Source organism: Oncorhynchus nerka, linkage group LG7 (assembly GCF_034236695.1).
Source record: "Oncorhynchus nerka isolate Pitt River linkage group LG7, Oner_Uvic_2.0, whole genome shotgun sequence".
NCBI lineage: Eukaryota > Metazoa > Chordata > Actinopteri > Salmoniformes > Salmonidae > Oncorhynchus > Oncorhynchus nerka.
In genome coordinates, this window is record NC_088402.1 from 56609680 (window position 1) to 56628461 (window position 18782).

Genomic DNA, 18782 nt, shown 5'->3' on the forward strand with positions numbered 1-18782 from the left:
GGGGTGTCCTTTCTAGGTCCACCTGGGCACCGTGGGGCTACTTCATGAAATTCCATATACTCTCTACACGCTAATGATGACTCATTGACACTATATACTTGTTCTGGGAAGTAATGTCCACGGGGAACTAAGCTTTCCTTTTTTACATTTTATTTATTTATTTATTTATTTTACCTTTATTTAACCAGGTAGGCAAGTTGAGAACAAGTTCTCATTTACAATTGCGACCTGGCCAAGATAAAGCAAAGCAGTTCGACAGATACAACGACACAGAGTTACACATGGAGTAAAACAAACATACAGTCAATAATACAGTATAAACAAGTCTATATACAATGTGAGCAATGAGGTGAGAAGGGAGGTAAAGGCAAAAAAGGCCATGGTGGCAAAGTAAATACAATATAGCAAGCAAAACACTGGAATGGTAGTTTTGCAATGGAAGAATGTGCAAAGTAGAAATAAAAATAATGGGGTGCAAAGGAGCAAAATTAATTAATTAATTAAATACAGTTGGGAAAGAGGTAGTTGTTTGGTCTAAATTATAGGTGGGCTATGTACAGGTGCAGTAATCTGTGAGCTGCTCTGACAGTTGGTGCTTAAAGCTAGTGAGGGGATAAGTGTTTCCAGTTTCAGAGATTTTTGTAGTTCGTTCCAGTCATTGGCAGCAGAGAACTGGAAGGAGAGGCGGCCGAAGAAATAATTGGTTTTGGGGGTGACTAGAGAGATATACCTGCTGGAGCGTGTGCTACAGGTGGGAGATGCTATGGTGACCAGCGAGCTGAGATAAGGGGGGACTTTACCTAGCAGGGTCTTGTAGATGACATGGAGCCAGTGGGTTTGGCGACGAGTATGAAGTGAGGGCCAGCCAACGAGAGCGTACAGGTCGCAATGGTGGGTAGTATATGGGGCTTTGGTGACAAAACGGATGGCACTGTGATAGACTGCATCCAATTTGTTGAGTAGGGTATTGGAGGCTATTTTGTAAATGATATCGCCAAAGTCGAGGATTGGTAGGATGGTCAGTTTTACAAGGGTATGTTTGGCAGCATGAGTGAAGGATGCTTTGTTTGCGAAATAGGAAGCCAATTCTAGATTTAACTTTGGATTGGAGATGTTTGATATGGGTCTGGAAGGAGAGTTTACAGTCTAACCAGACACCTAAGTATTTGTAGTTGTCCACATATTCTAAGTCAGAGCCGTCCAGAGTAGTGATGTTGGACAGGCGGGTAGGTGCAGGTAGCGATCGGTTGAAGAGCATGCATTTAGTTTTACTTGTATTTAAGAGCAATTGGAGGCCACGGAAGGAGAGTTGTATGGCATTGAAGCTTGCCTGGAGGGTTGTTAACACAGTGTCCAAAGAAGGGCCGGAAGTGTCGTCTGCGTAGAGGTGGATCAGAGACTCACCAGCAGCAAGTGCGACCTCATTGATGTATACAGAGAAGAGAGTCGGTCCAAGAATTGAACCCTGTGGCACCCCCATAGAGACTGCCAGAGGTCCGGACAGCAGACCCTCCGATTTGACACACTGAACTCTATCAGAGAAGTAGTTGGTGAACCAGGCGAGGCAATCGTTTGAGAAACCAAGGCTGTCGAGTCTGCCGATGAGGATGTGGTGATTGACAGAGTCGAAAGTCTTGGCCAGATCAATGAATACGGCTGCACAGTAATGTTTCTTATCAATGGCGGTTAAGATATTGTTTAGGACCTTGAGCGTGGCTGAGGTGCACCCATGACCAGCTCTGAAACCAGATTGCATAGCAGAGAAGGTATGGTGAGATTCGAAATGGTCGTTAATCTGTTTGTTGACTTGGCTTTCGAAGACCTTAGAAAGGCATGGTAGGATAGATATAGGTCTGTAGCAGTTTGGGTCAAGAGTGTCCCCCCCTTTGAAGAGGGGGATGACCGCAGCTGCTTTCCAATCTTTGAGGATCTCAGACGACACGAAAGAGAGGTTGAACAGGCTAGTAAATAGGGGTGGCAACAATTTTGGCAGATAATTTTAGAAAGAAAGGGTCCAGATTGTCTAGCCCGGCTGATTTGTAGGGGTCCAGATTTTGCAGCTCTTTCAGAACATCAGCTGAATGGATTTGGAAGAAGGAGAAATGGGGAAGGCTTGGGCGAGTTGCTGTTGGGGGTGCAGTGCTGTTGACCGGGGTAGGAGTAGCCAGGTGGAAAGCATGGCCAGCCGTAGAAAAATGCTTATTGAAATTCTCAATTATGGTGGATTTATCAGTGGTGACAGTGTTTCCTATCTAAAGTGCAGTGGGCAGCTGGGAGGAGGTGTTCTCATTCTCCATGGACTTTACAGTGTCCCAGAACTTTTTTGAGTTAGTGTTGCAGGAAGCAAATTTCTGCTTGAAAAAGCTAGCCTTGGCTTTTCTAACTGCCTGTGTATAATGGTTTCTAGCTTCCCTGAACAGCTGCATATCACGGGGGCTGTTGGATGCTAATGCAGAACGCCATAGGATGTTTTTGTGTTGGTTAAGGGCAGTCAGGTCTGGGGAGAACCAAGGGCTATATCTGTTCCTGGTTCTAAATTTCTTGAATGGGGCATGTTTATTTAAGATGGTTAGGAAGGCATTTAAAAAAAATATCCAGGCATCCTCTACTGACGGGATGAAGATCAATATCCTTTCAGGATACCCCGGCCAGGTCGATTAGAAAGGCCTGCTCGCTGAAGTGTTTCAGGGAGCGTTTTACAGTGATGAGTGGAGGTCGTTTGACTGCTGACCCATTACGGATGCAGGCAATGAGGCAGTGATCACTGAGATCTTGGTTGAAGACAGCAGAGGTGTATTTAGAGGGGAAGTTGGTTAGGATGATATCTATGAGGGTGCCCGTGTTTAAGGCTTTGGGGAGGTACCTGGTAGGTTCATTGATAATTTGTGTGAGATTGAGGGCATCAAGTTTAGATTGTAGGATGGCTGGGGTGTTAAGCATGTTCCAGTTTAGGTCGCCTAGCAGCACGAGCTCTGAAGATAGATGGGGGGCAATCAGTTCACATATGGTGTCCAGAGCACAGCTGGGGGCAGAGGGTGGTCTATAGCAGGCGGCAACGGTGAGAGACTTGTTTTTAGAGTAGTAGAAGTTCAAATTGTTTGGGTACAGACCTGGATAGTAGGACAGAACTCTGCAGGCTATCTTTGCAGTAGATTGCAACACCGCCCCCTTTGGCAGTTCTATCTTGTCTGAAAATGTTGTAGTTTGGAATGAAAATTTCTGAATTTTTGGTGGTCTTCCTAAGCCAGGATTCAGACACAGCTAGAACATCCGGGTTGGCAGAGTGTGCTAAAGCAGTGAATAGAACAAATTTAGGGAGGAGGCTTCTAATGTTAACATGCCAAGGCTATTACGGTTACAGAAGTCGTCAAAAGAGAGCGCCTGGGGAATAGGAGTGGAGCTAGGCACTGCAGAGCCCGGATTCACCTCTACATCGCCAGAGGAACATAGGAGGAGTAGAATAAGGGTGCGGCTAAAAGCAATAAGAATTGGTCGTCTAGAATGTCTGGAACAGAGAGTAAAAGGAGGTTTCTGGGGGCGATAAAATAGCATCAAGGTATAATGTACAGACAAAGGTATGGTAGGATGTGAATACAGTGGAGGTAAACCTAGGTATTGAGTGATGAAGAGAGAGATATTGTCTCTAGAAACATCATTGAAACCAGGAGATGTCATTGCATGTGTGGGTGGTGGAACTAATAGGTTGGATAAGGTATAGTGAGCAGGACTAGAGGCTCTACAGTGAAATAAGCCAATAAACACTAACCAGAACAGCAATGGACAAGACATATTGACATTAAGGAGAGGCATGCTTAGTCGAGTGATCAAAAGGGTCCAGTGAGTGGAGAGGTTGGTTGGGGGTCACGGCGATTTAGACAGCTAGCCAGGCCATCGGTAGCAAGCTAGCATAGGATGGAGGTCTGTTGTTAGCCACCTCTTGCGTTCCGTCAGTAGATTAGTGGGGTTCCGTGTGGTAGAGGGGATTAATCCAAATCACACAACAACAACAAAAATAAAAACAATAGATATAGTTATAGAGGCCCAATAAGAAAACATAATAATAATAAAAAATAAATAAATTGTCCGATTGTCCATTCAGATAGCAGCCGGTAAGACAGCTAACGGTTAGCAGGCCGCAGATGGGCGTTCAGGTAACGTCGCGATGGAGGAGCCAGCCGGATCTCCTTCGGGTAGATAACGTCGGCAGTCCCGTTGTGAAGGCCCGGTGGGGCTCCGCGTAGGCAGTAAAACGGGTCCGCATAGGTGACTGCAGCCCAGGAGTGATTGATGGAACTCAGGAGTGATTGACAGAGCTGGCTAGCTCCGGAATAATTGATGTTTGCTCCGGAATCGACGAAAGCTGATAGTCACACAGGATAGCAGCTAGCTAGCTGTGAGATCCGGGTATGAATGTCCAGAGAGCAGTTGAAATCCAGGGACATGGAGAGAAAAATTGGTCCGGTATGTTCCGTTCTGAGCCGCGCTGCACAAAACTGGCGATAGATTTTCGAGCTAAAGGATAGCTGATGACCACAAACCGAGGTTAGCTGAATACTAACGATTTGCCAGTAAAGAAGCTAACTAGCTTCTGATTAGCTTCTGGATTAGCTTCTGGGCTAGCTTCTGGGCTAGCTCCTGGCTAGCTTCTGGCTAGTTTCTGGCTAGCTTCTTGGAGCTTCTTGGAGTTTCTGGCTAGTTTCTGGCTAGCTTCTTGGAGGATTACAGATTTGAGGTAAATAATACTTTTTTATAAATATAAATTGGTGAGGCGGGTTGCAGGAGAGTGTTTTGAAGATGAGTTGATGGAAAATAAAAATAAAATGTATGTGAAAAAAGTTGTAAATATATATATATACAGGACACGACAAGACGAGGACAAAAGACGTCTGAACTGCTATGCCATCTTGGTATGTATTTTTGAAGAAGTGACTTATCCATTACAGGATTCAGTTCCAAATCGGTAGTGAACACCACATAGTATAGTACTGGCTCAACTATTTACACTTGTTTTAAAGTTTTCCAGAAAACACTCACCTAACAAAATCTTAAGCAGGGACAACAGAGCGATGTCTTACTTAAACAGGAGGCTACCATAGGGATCTAGGCTACCTATTTAAATGGTTTGGTAGACCAAACATTGCAATTGCAATTGTAATTGTCAATTTGGTCAATAAAAAAGTATTTCACATTTAAAAATGAAACTGGATTAAGTTTTCGTTTCTGATTCTTCGTTTCTGATTCTTACTCATATTTTATTTAAATATCATTCAATAATAGTTCAGTTCTGAAATGCAAATAAAAACAGGACAGAAAGAAGATCTCACATTGGTCTTGCTAGAGGGAAAAAAGTGGCAGTACCTATTCACTCTGCTCTGGCTGGCATTGAGGTAGTTAACTGTGACATGGTTGGCTTGGTCAGAGGTAGCAATAATGGGACACGCGCCTTCAACAGTAGAGCTCAGAGGGCTTTGGAGGAAGAAGAACAAGCTCATAACACCTGCCAGCACTAATTTAATGCAAAATTGTAATATTGCCCGGATTTGTCATTCCGGAGTTTTCAGAGGAGGATTTACTGGTAAATGGAAACGTAAGAGATTTCTAAAGCATCACGTAATTCCTATTGACTATAATTAGAGGAAAAACTTTTTTGACAACTTGCGAAACCTGAACAAAGCAGCGAAGCCGAATTACAAGTTGCCTACAGAGATACACATTTCTACTTTTAGTTTGGAAGTCTAACGTTACTCAACGCCACGGAATGTGACATCTAGTCTACTGTCCATCGACATCGCCAGCAGAGCCAACCTGCATTTCAAGTGAGTTTAATACTCATTTATGTTTAGAGCACGTTTGTGTCACAGAGAAAGGCCAATCGGTGTCTTGAAAACTAGTCTACTTTTCTTTCAATGCCATTGTGTAGTGCATATTGGCCTGTGGCATCTTCAGTCGCAGTTAGAGCGTGCTAGGCTTACGCTATAGGCTACAAGGAGTCCAACCATTTCTAGAGCTTTATAGGTAACGTTATAACTCATAACATCCGCAGGATTCAGAAATAATGTCTTAGTCAAGTCATACTACAGAAGCTGCGTTATATAAAAATAAGGTGTAGGATACGTGTACTGCCTTGCCAAATGTTCCAAAACTCTTACCATCCTAGCATGCGTTTGCTTATGAATTATTTATTTTTTAAACCGCTATAATGACATTAGCACTAACGACGTTATAAAGGCTTTATTAAAAACGTGGTTCAACGTTATAGTTTTTGCCCCATCTGCCTCCCTCAAAATGATACAATTATGGCAAATGATTCCACATGCTCTGATGGGCATACTTTACTGATGGGGCTTTTATTAGGCTCTCTATCATCTCATTTGAGGTTTACTGATCTGATTGATAATGTTGGTATGAAATCACTCCCCGCATGGAGTTGATTATTTCTTATTTTCGTTACAAACTCCCGAGCCAACTTTTTGAGGACCAGAGATGAGGTTTCAAAATGCACATGATATGTTTCCCGCTTAGTGGGCCTATGTATAATTCATACTCTGCTTTCCTGGCTGAAGAGCTTATGCATAATGTATTTTAAGTTAAAAGCACAACACTTTTTATGACCTTGGGGTAAATCCATTTGAATTACATTTGACAGCATCCCTTTTAATTTAAACATTTGCTCATGGAAGAAGTAGTCAGAATGTGACTTTTTGGTAGAGCCCCACCGATGCGGGATTTTTGGATCCGATACCAATTTTAGAGTGGAAATATTAACGATAACTGATATATTTGCCAATATATTTAGGAGCACCAGAATGACACATTTTTTAAATGGAAAAACAGTGTGTTACTCTAGTGAAAGGAGAATAACCTGCAGATTCCAGACAATAATGTGCCTCTGAAGCCTGAACTGCCTCATGCTAGCCAGCTGGAAAACAACGACACGGGACACCTTTTCAATATATTGATATTTAGGTATGTTTTCATCGATTGTAAGGCTGTAGCCACTGAATTCTGGTAGTTGTCACTTGAAAGGAAAAACAGCAATCACTAAATTTATAGCTGGCACAGTGATGCCTCTTGCCCCAAGCATTGCCTAAGTGAATGGTCTTTGCTCCCCCCTGGATCCTTGGGATGTCCATTTCCCATATGAACTTGACATTTAAATTTTTTTACGGTAAATGCTCAGACACACCAGTAGGATTGTCAAACGTTTGTCGGCTGTCAATCTCTTTTGTGTTCACACAGCAAAGACCTTGGAAGTCGTCAGCCACTCAGCCTTGTTAGAATACTCCAAACCAGAAGGTGGCAGTAGCGTTGTTTGGCAATGCATATCTGTGCATATTGCTTATGGTCTAGATTCTAAGCTTTCTGTGCTAAGGCTGCTATTTTGTAGAAATACCTTTTTGATACTAGCCAGATGGCCACAGCTAGATAATTACCTAGCGAGATGATGAAGAAACAATTTAATTCACTCTCCATAATCCCATAATGCCATAGCCAAATGTTTAGCTCGCTAGCTAATGCTAGCATTTTCCCTAGCTAGCACAACATAGCTAGCTAGCTAGCTAGCTAGCTAAGGACACTGCACTAACTTGGCAGCTAACACAGGCAGCTGTTTCATGGAAACTAGCTAATCCATTGTGATTTAATTATGTCAATACTACAGTACCTACAGTGGTTAGCTATCTTGGAGGAAGTATTTAATGTTGTGTGCATTGCATCTTTGCACTTAGGTAGCTGCCTACCCATAGCCTACATTGCATATGAAGTGTGATTGGCTCATCCATGGACGTAACCTACGGAGAAAATGCCCTCTTCTTTCCCAGGTGGGAGTTTGTGAAATGTCTCTGAAATGTCTAAGTCAAGTTGTTGGCCACTGACAAGCATTGCAATTCAACAAGTAGAATCAGTAGGTTCGTCTGTACCGGTTCGGCATGCAGCAGGTACCGCTTTTGTTCTAGCGAGAGAAGGAATGGCCTCCCTCAGTGAATGGCATCAAATACTCTCACACAGCTGTTTAGCTGGGTAGATGAGGGTGGCAAAACTTACATTTGGAGCAGTCCCTAACAAGTAACAACAAATACATCAAAACGAAGCTATGAAGCGCTACTTTGTAACCTTCTATGTTTTTTAAGTGTCTCTGGAAACGTTTGAATGACAAAGCTTGAGCAATAACCTTCTCAAAGACCATATACAGTGAGGGAAAAAAGTATTTGATCCCCTGCTGATTTTGTACGTTTTCCCAATGACAAAGAAATGATCAGTCTATAATTTTAATGGTAGGTTTATTTGAACAGTGAGAGACAGAATAACAAAAACAATATCCAGAAAAACGTATGTCAAAAATGTTATAAATTGATTTGAATTTTAATGAGGGAAATAGGTGTCTTTTATACAGATAACGAGCTGAGATTAGGAGCACACTCTTAAAGGGAGTGCTCCTAATCTCAGTTTGTTACCTGTATAAAAGACACCTGTCCACAGAATCAATCAATCAACCAGATTCCAAACTCTCAACCATGGCCAAGACCAAAGAGCTCTCCAAGGATGTCAGGGACAAGATTGTAGACCTACACAAGGCTGGAATGGGCTACAAGACCATCGCCAAGCAGCTTGGTGAGAAGGTGACAACAGTTGGTGTGATTATTCACAAATGGAAGAAACACAAAAGAACTGTCAATCTCCCTCGGCCTGGGGCTCCATGCAAGATCTCACCTCGTGGAGTTGCAATGATCATGAGAACGGTGAGGAATCAGCCCAGAACTACACGGGAGGATCTTGCCAATGATCTCAAGGCAGCTGGGACCATAGTCACCAAGAAAACTATTGGTAATACACTACGCCGTGAAGGACTGAAATCCTGCAGCGCCCGCAAGGTCCCCCTGCTCAAGAAAGCACATATACGTGCCCGTCTGAAGTTTGCCAATGAACATCTGAATGATGCAGAGGACAACTGGGTGAAAGGGTTGTGGTCAGATGAGACCAAAATGGAGCTCTTTGGCATCAACTCAACTCGCCGTGTTTGGAGGAGGAGGAATGCTGCCTATGACCCCAAGAACACCATCCCCACCGTCAAACATGGAGGTGGAAACATTATGCTTTGGGGATGTTTTTCTGCTAAGGGGACAGGACAACTTCACCGCATCAAAGGGACAATGGACGGGGCCATGTACTGTCAAATCTTGGGTGAGAACCTCCTTACCTCAGCCAGGGCATTGAAAATGGGTCGTGGATGGGTATTCCAGCATGTCAATGACCCAAAACACACGGCCAAGGCAACAAAGGAATGACTCAAGAAGAAGCACATTAAGGTCCTGGAGTGGCCTAGCCATTCTCCAGACCTTAATCCCATAGAAAATCTCTGGAGGGAGCTGAAGGTTCGAGTTGCCAAACGTCAGCCTCGAAACCTTAATGACTCGGAGAAGATCTGCAAAGAGGAGTGGGACAAAATCCCTCCTGAGATGTGTGCAAACCTAGTGGCCAACTACAAGAAACGTCTGACCTCTGTGATTGCCAACAAGGGTTTTGCCACCAAGTACTAAGTCATGTTTTGCAGAGGGGTCAAATAGTTATTTCCCTCATTATCCTGTTGTGACTAGGGGGCAGTATTTTCATTTTTTTTTTAAATAACGTACCCAAAGTAAACGGGATCTTTTGTTAGGACAAGATGCTAGAATATGCATATAATTGACAGCTTAGGATAGAAAACACTCTAAAGTTTTAAAAAATGTAAAAATATTGTCTGTGAGTATAACAGAACTGATATTGCAGGCGAAAGCCTGAGAAAAATCCAATCCGGAAGTGCCTCGTGTTTTGAAAGCTCTGCGTTCCTATTGAGCAGTGAATGGGCTATCAACCAGATTACTTTTTCAACTTATTCCCCAAGGTGTCTAAAGCATTGTGACGTAGTTTTACGCATTTATGTTGAAGAATACCCAAAAGCGGCTACATTGTGTAAGTGGTTACTTGATGGCTCTCAGAGTGATTCTCGCGTAAAATACAGAGGTAGCCATTTTTCCAATCGGACCTACTGAAAAACCTATTGTCCCGGTGGATATATTATCGAATAGATATTTGAATAACACCTTGAGGATTGATTATAAACAACATTTGCCATGTTTCTGTCGATATTATGGAGCTAATTTGGAATATTTTTCGGCGTTTTTGTGACTGTAATTTCCGGTCGATTTCTCAGCCAAACATGAAGAACAAACGGAGCTATTTCGCCTACAAAAATAATATTTTTGGAAAAAAGAACATTGGCTATCTAACTGGGAGTCTCGTGAGTGAAAACATCCGAAGCTCATCAAAGGTAAATTATTTAATTTGATTGCTTTTCTGATTTTCGTGACCAAGTTGCCAACTGCTAGCTGGACATAATGCTATGCTAGGCTATTGATAAACTTACACAAATGCTTGTCTTGCTTTGGCTGTAAAGCATATTTTGAAAATCTGAGATGACAGGGTGATTAACAAAAAGTATAATCCTATGAACAGCTTTTTTCCCGAGCATTTTCTCTGCATTTTATATCGGTCATTTTTTGAGGATTAAACACAGATACAAATACATCTATAAAAGTATAATATTGATTAATCGGTCGGGCTCTACTTTTTGGACCTAAATGCCAAAACATTCAGCTGATAAAGGTGCTCATAGTTGGCCCAACTTTGAGTACCTTTATCTCTTTATCTCTTTAACGTTTTGTCATTCAGGTCCAAAAAGTAACTTTCTGAGCACAATGTACAAATATGTATGGAAGGTTTCATTCAAATCAAAAGGGGTGCTATCAAAAAGTGATTGAATTCAAATGGATTCACCCCTATGCTATCTGATTCACCCCTATGCTATCTGATTTACCCCTATGCCATCTGCCCATGCTCAGATAATGTTAGAACATATTATTATCCTCTTAGCTAGACTATTATTAGAATAGGGCCCACTCTCATAGTGTTGTTTGTGTAGTGTTTAATCTAAGAGATAAATGCAGGATGTGTTCAGTGTAGGCCTACTAGTTGTTCACAAGTTTTGTGGTCATGTCCCTGCTGCAAGGGTTTCCCCTACCTGCACACTATCCCACATGACACTGGTAAGTCTACACTAAGACCTTATGAACAAATGACATGAAGCTGAAAAAACACAAGCGTGGACACACTGTCATTTCTGACATGGCAATATATATTCTACACTTACTGCTCCTCCTTTTTTTATTGCGTCAAACAGTGGTCTAGCGTTGTGGTAGGAGCGAGGGCCTCGACAAATACATGAGGGAGAAACATGGAAAAGCTCTCAGTGGTTTTCGCCCTTTACAGCCATGGTTGAAATATTAAAGGATTAGACACAAGGACATCTCTTTAGTGAAATCATGGAATGGTTTTGTATTTTAAGTGTATGGATGAAAACGGGGGAAAAGAAAGTTATGGTAGATTTGTGTGGTGAAAAAGGCAGATTATGGTCCTTAAATGGATGTTTACCAACATTTACGGTGTAGTCACCACTACAAACATACAGTACCATTAACTGCACAGTAACCATATAAACTCTGTTAATTGAGTGTATTTTTACAATAGTAAAATGGCTAATTAAATCTATTCACGTGGGAAGAAATACTGAAAACCGTGCACTTTCAAACTGCCATGCTTGCTTCCCAAATGATTTATTCCTCTCATATTCAACATCTGACAATGCACCAAGCTGGTTACAGTTACATTATTCCCAAATGTTAATGTCTCGGTTGAGTAGTCAGAGATTAGCATCAAATGCTTTGCACTGTAATGTAGCAGACAGCTCCTATAGGATTCTGCATGCCTATCACACATGCGCATATCATGAAGCTGGTAGTTGTTTGTTTTTGCTCCTACTTGTGGAATTAACTTTAAGTTTTGATCACATTATTCCAAGTTGAATAATTGTGTAAATTCATTATTGTGATTATTTCATAATTTTTCTCAACATCCCTTGTTGGATTCGGCATCATTCTATCATTTTCTGCCTTTAGAAATATGTCAATATGGTAAGGTTGTTACGACTTCCACCGAAGTCGGGGCGGCGTTCAACGGTCGGCGTCACCGGTCTTCTAGCCATCGTCGAGCCACTTTTCATTTTCCATTTGTTTTGTCTTGTTTTCCTACAAACTTGGTTTTCATTTCCCTCATTAATTGTTGTGTATTTAACCCTCTGTTCCCCCCATGTTTTTGTGTGGGATTGTTTATTGTAAGTGCTTGTGCACATGTTGACTGGTGCGCAACGGGTTTTGGACCCATGTTTTGTTATTCTTTATGCCGTTGGTTTTGTAATTAAACTGCTCCGGCTATTACCTAGTTCTGCTCTCCTGAGTCTGACACCCCTGCCACCAGTTACGCACCCCTTACCGAAGTTCCATCATTAATAGTACATTCCAGGGCCTCCCGGGTGGCGCAGTGGTCTTAGGCACTGCATCGCAGTGCTAGTTGTGCCACCAGAGACTCTGGGTTTGAGCCCAGGCCAGGAGGGCCATGGGGCGACGCACAATTGGACTGTATGGTAAGATTTAGAAAACCTGAAAGAAATCATACAGTAGGTTATTGGAAAGTCCTACCTTCCACCCCCCTCTTTCTCCCCAATTTCATGGTATCCAATTGTTAGTAGTTACTGTCTTGTCTCATCGCTACAACTCCCGTACGGGCTCAGAAGAGACGAAGGTCGAGAGCCATGCGTCCTCCGAAACACAACCCAACCAAGCCACACTGCTTCTTAACACAGCACGCATCCAACCCGGAAGCCAGCCGCACCAATGTGTCGGAGGAAACACCGTACACCTAGCGACCTGCGTACACTGCGCCCGGCCAGCCACAGGAGTCGCTAGTGTGCGATGAGACAAGGATATTCCTACCGGCCAAACCCTCCCTAACCCGGACGATGCAAGGCCAATTGTGCGTTGCCCCATGGACCTCCCGGTCATGGCCGGCTGCGACAGAGCCTGGGCTCAAACCCAGAGGTTCTGTTGGCACAGCTAGCACTGCGATGCAGTGCCTTAGACCGCTGCGCCACCCGGGAGGCCCTGGAATGTACTATTAATGATGGAACTTCGGTCACAGTGAGTTTGAAGAAAAAAGATTATAGGAGTATTAAAGGGTATTAAATAAATCAAATGTATGATTAAGGAAAGACTCTCTGAAGCTTTTAATATGCATTATTTTCATAAAGAGCGTTTAAAAAAGTCCATCTCTCTTGTTCATATGCACTTCTATGTACATACCTTATTCCTCTTATCTGAACCGATAACTTTTACCTTTCTTTAGTCTGCCTGTCTGTATAGTTTATACTCCATCTCTCATCTTGAGCCTTGCTTGACTCATTTCTGTTGACCGCCATTCTGTTTCCTAAAACTTTATCTCCCCTTCTCTTTGAAATAGAAACAGGCTATGTAGGCTCTCATACTCCAGTGTGGATTCATTTCATTTTGCAACACCACCTATCCAACTGTGACTTATCCCTGAGTCCTGGCACAGTCACCTGGCAAAGGTTGGTTGAGCGACAGTTTTCATTGATACTATGTATAATTGGACAGCTCCTAAGTCCTGTTTGTTCGACTCTTAAGGATGTGCATAATAGCTCTATTTTTATTTTAGATTTACCTTTGACTTTTATCTTAGTGTTTATCTTAGCTCTTAAAAAGAGATTGCCATAACATCTCCAAGAATCCCTGTGAATTAGATAGACAGGTGAGAATGTAAGAAGCTGACATCTTGCAGTAAATGGTCAAAATATATTTTGAGTGGTGTAATTTAGTGGCACATGATAATGATGGTATTATGCCTTTAAATGTAATTTTCAGTTCAGGGGGAATCTCTGCGTTTACAAGCTTTATTGATGGAAATATATGCGTTATTGCAGGGAGTGAATATTCGTAGGTTCTCTGAGAAATATGAATCCCTACTCTGAAACCCTAGTAATAACTATGTTTAATATGTCTCAGTTGTCTATTGTACTTGTTTTTGTAAATCACATTGCATGTTTGAAGGTGATCTACTAATGACGTTGTTATTGTGGTAAGTAAAACTTTACATAAAGCAGAGTGGTATAGTATAATACTGCATTACTTGTTATAACCACATATGAGCCTTTATAATGTATTTTAATAAGGCTTATAATATATGCGGTATCTTTAAGTAGCAGATTTGCAACTAAGCATGTTCATGAATTGTTCCGTCTTGACATTTGATGTAGGAGAACAACTGGAGGGGAATTTCAGTGCATCAGAAGCCCACCACAAAGCTGGTGTCATGTAGATATATGTTCAGATAGGGACCTGGCTATTGTTCATCATCACTTTCTCTGACACTCTCCGTTCCTTAAATTTGGCATCAAGGATTTGGTGCATTCAAGCAGTTGTCAGGCTCCAACTCACCACAAATACAACTGGCCTCTTGAGACAGTTGTCATGACATCCTCAGTGAGTTTTGCTGGGGTAATATGGGCCCTAGAGGTCAAGAGGAGGGGGAAGTGGGGAAGAGAGTGATAATTGGTGATATCAGTGAGTGTGGCAGACTTAAAATACATAGGCCCACTACTGTTGGTGCCATTATGAGTCTATATTATTTTTATGAGCAGTGCCATCGGTAAATCATTTCTGAAACGTGTTTCTCGGTTTTGTGCCTTCTTTTTTTCTTATTAAAAACACTTTCAATTATTACAATTTTTTTGACAAATCTTTAAGAACACAAGACCTAAGATATACTAGGCTGTATGACGCCGATTTTGGAATTAAATGTTTTTTTCATTACTCCAGACATTGTGCCAGCTCTGGTCTCTTGGCCCTCCCAGCCCTGTGGGAGGGCAGCTCCCCCTCAGCCCTATCCAAGCTCTTCTCTGTCCTTGCACCCTAATGATGGAACCAGCTCCCCCCCTGAAGCTACAGTCCCTTACCCTCTTCTGAAACCCTACCTCTTCAAAGAGTATCTTAAATAATCCCATAGCTAAATAACACTCACACTTGACTTTTTATGTACTTTATTGAAGAAAAATGTACTTACTATGATTGTGATATGTGGTTGTCCCACCTAGCTATCTTAAGATGAATGCACTAACTGTAAGTCTCTCTGGATATGAGCATCTGCTAAATGACTAAAATGTAAAAGTACTATTTTTGTACCCACAAATTTGACCTCACCACATAAAAGACATTGGGTGTTTCTCAAAATGCATACTACCGTGCTCCGAGCATGCAAATTAGAGTACGGGAGGGTCAGAGTATGAGTCCAAATCAAAGTATGCTCAACGGAGTACGGAGGGCACTTCTCGAATGCGTACTCCGTTTGTACATTTTTGAAGCATGCATCAATGCAAGCGTCAACGAAAAGTTTTCAAAGAAATATTACACAATCACGTAAACATTTTGTACATTTTCTTGAAATTAATGGCGGCCATTATTTGTGCTGAAGCGAGAGAAAATACACTCCCGATTTAGGAATTTAATTTAGCCTATTCACATCTCATATGTTGCTTGACTACAATATTTGATCTTAATATGTTAATAGTACATGCTGTGTTATTTGTGGCATGGTTACCTGCCTACAATACGCACTGTAGTGTGCATAGGTCGTAATCCCATACTAAGTCAATAGAGCTAACTGGCTAGCTACTACTGTTTAGCTATCCAGATAGCCACAAATAATTGTTAGCTAGCTACACAGGAATAATTGACATCTACCTTTGATAAAATTGGTTTTGGGTCATTTTTGTCTGTTTTCACATATAGCTAGCTGATAGTTATACACAAAGCAAACATTTTACTTCATATCTTGTTTCGTCTCTATTGCCATTGTCCTGGCTAGAAGAAGGAAGGTTCAGTGAATGCGGAGATGCAGCGTGAGTTAATACAGTAGGGGGAGTGCGAGTGCTTCTCAAATGAAATGTTTTATGCGTTCTCCACACTCTCGTCCTCACAAGAACGTACTCAAGAGAACATCCTTGGAGAATGCACTTGGAGCATGAGAGTGTGGAGCACGGCAGTATGCATATTGAGAAACACCCAATGTGGCACTCCATGAAAAAGACAAGTAGCTCTCTGGGGAGGAAGGGCAGAGTTCTCTTTTATTATCAGTGTACGCCCACTGACAGTGAGAGATAGTATCAGACTGATTATATACTATTAATAGCATAGAAATACTGTATACTGCCAGCACAAAGCACTTGTGTATGTCACCAAGACTTCAAAAGCAGAAGCACCTGACTGTTAAACCCCCTCCCTCTCCTCTCCTTTACCCTCCTTCCTAAATCTGGTGCCGCTTTTACAGGGAATGGCACAATACAGGGGCGTCATTGACAGCGGGCAAGGGGAGCTAATCCATGCAGCTGTCAACCCGCGGGGTATTAAGCCTTCATTCTGAAGATTATTGGCCCCCTGCCAGAAATAGAGCCAGTCTTTTTCAGACAAGCATGAAGTAGCGGCATGGAGGGCCTGGTGCTATGCTTACTATATCCCACTGTACTTTGACTGAGGTGAATTTTGGGAACCCAATGCACCATTCATAAATCTTTTGACAGAGTGAAGATGTAGCCAGCGATAGTAAGACTCTAGAGAGGCATTTATCATGACTGGTGTCTCTGTGTCCCACTTTGATTTACTCACTTGTTCACTGGTCTCTTGGCCCGGAGACTGAAGTGCTTGTTGTCTTGGATACTTCTACTTTAGAGTTCAGTGTTGCATTTTCTAAGTTCTGATTCTGATAAAGCATGTTCCACTGAACATAGAATTCTGGATGTGCAGTGCAGACTGTATTGGACTGTAATGTGTGTGAAATCTATATCTAATAATGGCAACATTACTGAAGGTCTGTTAAGCCAGGATTTTGGTCTGGCAAAAACAAACATGCATGTAAAAAATAAAACAAATAAATAATGTTCTTTCATAAGCCAATCCGATGCTGGAAAACAGCTGTTGGGTATACATAGTAGGGCAAGAGATAGTGGTAATTACAAAAGAATCCAGTGTTTATTGTTTAAATCAAAAGAGCAAGCCCATTTGAAACAGGTGTTGGAATGTGATGGGAGGGTGTCCATCGATCGCCCTTTTTTCCTTTCTGCAAAATAGCTCTCTAATGCTGCCTCGCTCATGTTGTACCATTACAACACACAGGACCTCCGCTTCAAGTGATTGAGACCTGGGGGGCTGGATTACCAACAGAGACAGGCGGGGGAGGGTCGATGGACTGCATAAATGTGGGGTGACGCAAAAGCTCCACATTTGTTCTATCGCATAAGGGGGAGAGTAGGGGGCATCCCTGTCTCTCCCTGTCCATCTAGATTCAGGGAAACATCTTGAGTTTGTTTTCTAACAGTTTTTGAGACTATCTTTGGAGCTCTTTTGATGTTTAGGTGACCCAAACACAAGCAGATGCTAATTTATCTTCTGAATATGTTTTTTGTTGTTGCTGCCAGTAGTTTTGTAGTCAGGCGCTGTGATATTGTGTTTACTTTGCCCAGTGATTGTCTGGAAATAATTTTGTCAGAGAGTGGGCTTGGACACAGCAGAACGAACATGCTCACTAACACATATGGCTCTGGTTACACCTGAATGACTGGCAACATTTCAAGGACTATTGCCCAGCTTGCTAGATGCACTGAACAAAAATATACAGTACCAGTCAACAGTTTGGACACACCTACTCATTCCCAGGTTTTTCTTTATTTGTTCTATTTCTACATTGTAAAATAACAGTGAAGACATCAAAACTATGAATTAACATGTATGGAATCATGTAGTAAGCAAAAAAGTGTTAAATAACTCAAAATATATTTAATATTTCAGATTCTTCGAAGTAGCCACCCTTTACCTTGATGACAGCTTTGCATATTCTTGGCATTCTCTCAACCAGCTTCATGAGGTAGTCCTCGGAATGCATTTCAATTAACAGGTGTGCATTGTTGAAAGTGAATTTGTTAATGCGTTTGAGGCCATCAGTTGTGTTGTGACAAGGTAGGGTGGTATACCGAAGATAGCCCTATTTGGTAAAAGACCAAGTCCATATTATGGCAAGAACAGCTCAAATAAGCAAAGAGAAACGACAGTCCGTCATTGCTTTAAGACATGAAGGTCAGTCAATCCTGAAAATTTCAAGAACTTTGAAAGTTTCTTCAAGTGCAGTTGCAAAAACCATCAAGCGCTATGATGAAACTGGCTCTCACGAGGACTGCCACAGGAAAGGAAGACCCAGAGTTACCTCTGCTGCAGAGGATAAGTTCATTAGTTCAGATTGCAGCCCAAATAAATGCTTCACAGAGTTCAAGTAACAGACATATCTCAACATCAACTGTTCAGAGGAGACTGTGTGAATCAGGCCTTCATGGTCAAATTGTTGCAAAGAAATCACTACTAAAGAACACCAATAAGAAGACGAGACTTGCTTGGGACAAGAAACATGAGCAATGGACATTAACCTGTCTAGGCCGTTCCGCTACCGGAACCCCTCGCCAGCAGCCAATGAAATTGCAGGGCGCCAAAAACAAATCAACAGAAATCTCATAAATCAAATTTCGCAAACATACAAGTATTAGGCACCATTTTAAAGATACAATTCTCGTTAATCCAGCCACAGTGTCTGATATAAAAAATGTTTTACACTGAAAGCTCCACAAACGATTATGTTAGGTCACCACCAAGTCACAGAAAAACCCAGCCATTTTTCCAGCCAAAGAGAGGAGTCACAAAAAGCACAAATAGAGAAAAAAGTAATCACTAACCTTTGATGATCTTCATCAGATGGCACTCATAGGACTTCATGTTACACAATACATGTACAGTGCCTTG

General features: G+C 42.0%; 1 protein-coding gene across 1 annotated transcript in view; it reads left to right on the top strand.

The window, feature by feature from the left end:
• The first annotated feature begins 5439 nt into the window (after window positions 1–5439).
• Window positions 5440–18782, top strand: part of LOC115132024 (semaphorin-3F-like) — a 112085-nt gene continuing 98742 nt past the window's right edge. The window contains exon 1 of the mRNA XM_029664208.2: window positions 5440–5816. The gene's annotated coding sequence lies outside the window, so the exon portion shown is untranslated. The remainder of the gene's footprint in view (window positions 5817–18782) is intronic.